We start from the raw sequence: 2,291 nt of genomic DNA on the forward strand, positions 1-2,291 counted from the left end.
TCCTCGACTGTCCATTCATAAGTAACTTGCCTCGTTAAAACCTTAATATGATAAAAACCCTGTGGGGTAAAATTCTTAGGGAAGAAAAAATAGTACACTTATCTATAATATACATAACATGTTGCCTCATTAAAAACCATACCAGGAAAACCCAATGGGACAAAATCTCGATTTAAGGAAAAAGAGTATAGCGCAAATTTTCTCCCCCTCATGACATCGCATTATATCTCATATTCTACATATTCAATCTTGAATACTAACTTTACAAAATGATCACTTTAACGATGTCTAATAAATGCTTATATCATCATTCTTTTGAATGTTATAAGTGAAAGAATTTTGGGAAATATATTTTAAACTCTTCAGGAGTTCTAACCATAATCATAAAAAACATTTGATCATGATCTTTCTATACACGCGCATGTTGGATTATTTCATAATCTTTCTTCAACTATTATTCACCGAGTCAAATTTATCACATATGTTCAAATCAATTTAATTCATATAAACATTTACTCGAACGTATCGAATAATTTCCTGAGAGTTTTATATATTTCCAACATTCTAAATCCTTCAAAAAATTTAAGGGTAAACTACCAAAATAGTCACTTTTGTTTCCCTCATGTTACATTTTAGTTACTTATGCTTGAAATGTTACATTTTAGTCACTTACATTAACGCGTTGTAACATTTTAGTCACCAAGTCGTTAATTTGTCGTTAACAGTGTAAAGGTAAGCTGACATGACACATTAAAGAATCATTTCAAACAAAAATTTTAGGTTAATTGTCACACCTCGAAATTGGGCCTAGAATTTTCGAGGGTAAATTAAGAATTTTGGCTGGGAATGGGTTCAGAAATTTTGAATTATGGTAGCCCAAAATTATTTTCGACTTTAGCTTTTTGAAAGTCAAATAAAAAATCAAATCAATTCTTGAAAATAAGGTAGGAAAGAACTTAAATTTTGACAAGAGGACTGTTTTGTAAAAAAAAGGTTAAATTAAGAGTAGTTTTAAAATCAACCCAATTTATCTCCCTTTTTACCCTATTTTGACGATAAAAGAAAGAAGAGCATTCTTCATCTTTTTCTTTGTGTCATCCTTTAGAGAGAAAAAATCTCAAAACCTTCATCCTTCAATTTCAGTCTTCAAAACTCTAATCTCTTGTTTTCTATCATCTTCCAAGCATTAACCTTCCTAGAATTACAAAAAGGAGCATCAAGAACACCATTGATTTTACCATCGTTTAACTTGTGGGTTTTCCGAGTTTTCGATTAAATGTTCGTTCTTCTCACAATGAAGGTAATATTTTGTTTTCCTATTAGTTTTTGATGTTTTCTAGTATTTTAAATAGAGTTTTTACCTATTAAATTGAATGTTTTAAATAAAAGTAAAAAATTGGGTCATTAATGGTGGATTTTAGGGTTTTGAATAAAAATGAGGTTTCAAAGTGTTTTTCTATTAGTTTTGATGTGATTAGAAGGTTACTAAATATTCCTTAAAGTTTCGTTAAAGAATTCCAACGTTTTAATGAATTTTCGTGAAAGTTGTCATTGTATGTCGAAATTTTGGATCCACGAATATGTGTAGTTTAGAGTAGTTTGAACGTTGAGAATTGTTCTTAGATGTATAATTAGATGATTGGAATCAATTATAGGTTGTATTAGCAGAATGCTTGAATGGATTTGGTCCTTGGTGAGCTGTCATATTTCCATCTTCATATATTTCTGTTTGTTAGTAGTGCAAGTTTGGAGCCTTATATGGGGTGCTATTTCAATATATTTTTGTTCTGACAACTATAAGACCTTATCATGAAATTAGAGCTTGGATTTTCTTGTATATTCTTTTGAGATATACATATATATATATATATATATATATATATGTGTGTGTGTGTGTGTGTGTGTGTGTTTTCTTTTCATCAAGATGGTTGCGCGTGCCATAGAGTTGTTGACTGCTGAGAGTGACCACGCAGAAATGTTTTACATGAAAAGCATCAGAACTTGGGGGGGAAAACAAAGGGAGAAGCAGAAGAAAATGGAAAATAAAAAAAAAAAGTTGAAGAACATAAAAGAAAAAAAAATTAAATTGCTCAAAGCGAAAAAATATAGGGACCAATTGTATAAATTAACCTAAAATTTTTATTTGAAATGATGATTTAACGTGCCATGTTAGCTTACTGTTACACCGTTAACGACAATTAACGGCTCAGTGACTAAAATGTTACAACGCGATAACGTAAGTAACTAAAATGTAACATTTCAAACATAAGTGACTAAAACATAACCAGAGG

At 30.2% G+C, this 2,291-nt stretch overlaps 1 long non-coding RNA gene across 1 annotated transcript; it reads left to right on the plus strand.

Moving 5' to 3' along the window:
* The first annotated feature begins 1,047 nt into the window (after nt 1-1,047).
* Nucleotides 1,048-1,837, plus strand: LOC128293915 (uncharacterized). Its single transcript, XR_008284060.1, has 2 exons — nt 1,048-1,300; nt 1,656-1,837. It is a non-coding gene; the product is annotated as an uncharacterized LOC128293915 (long non-coding RNA).
* The last annotated feature ends 454 nt before the right edge of the window (nt 1,838-2,291 follow it).

The sequence above is a fragment of the Gossypium arboreum genome, chromosome 1, assembly GCF_025698485.1.
Source record: "Gossypium arboreum isolate Shixiya-1 chromosome 1, ASM2569848v2, whole genome shotgun sequence".
Lineage (NCBI taxonomy): Eukaryota > Viridiplantae > Streptophyta > Magnoliopsida > Malvales > Malvaceae > Gossypium > Gossypium arboreum.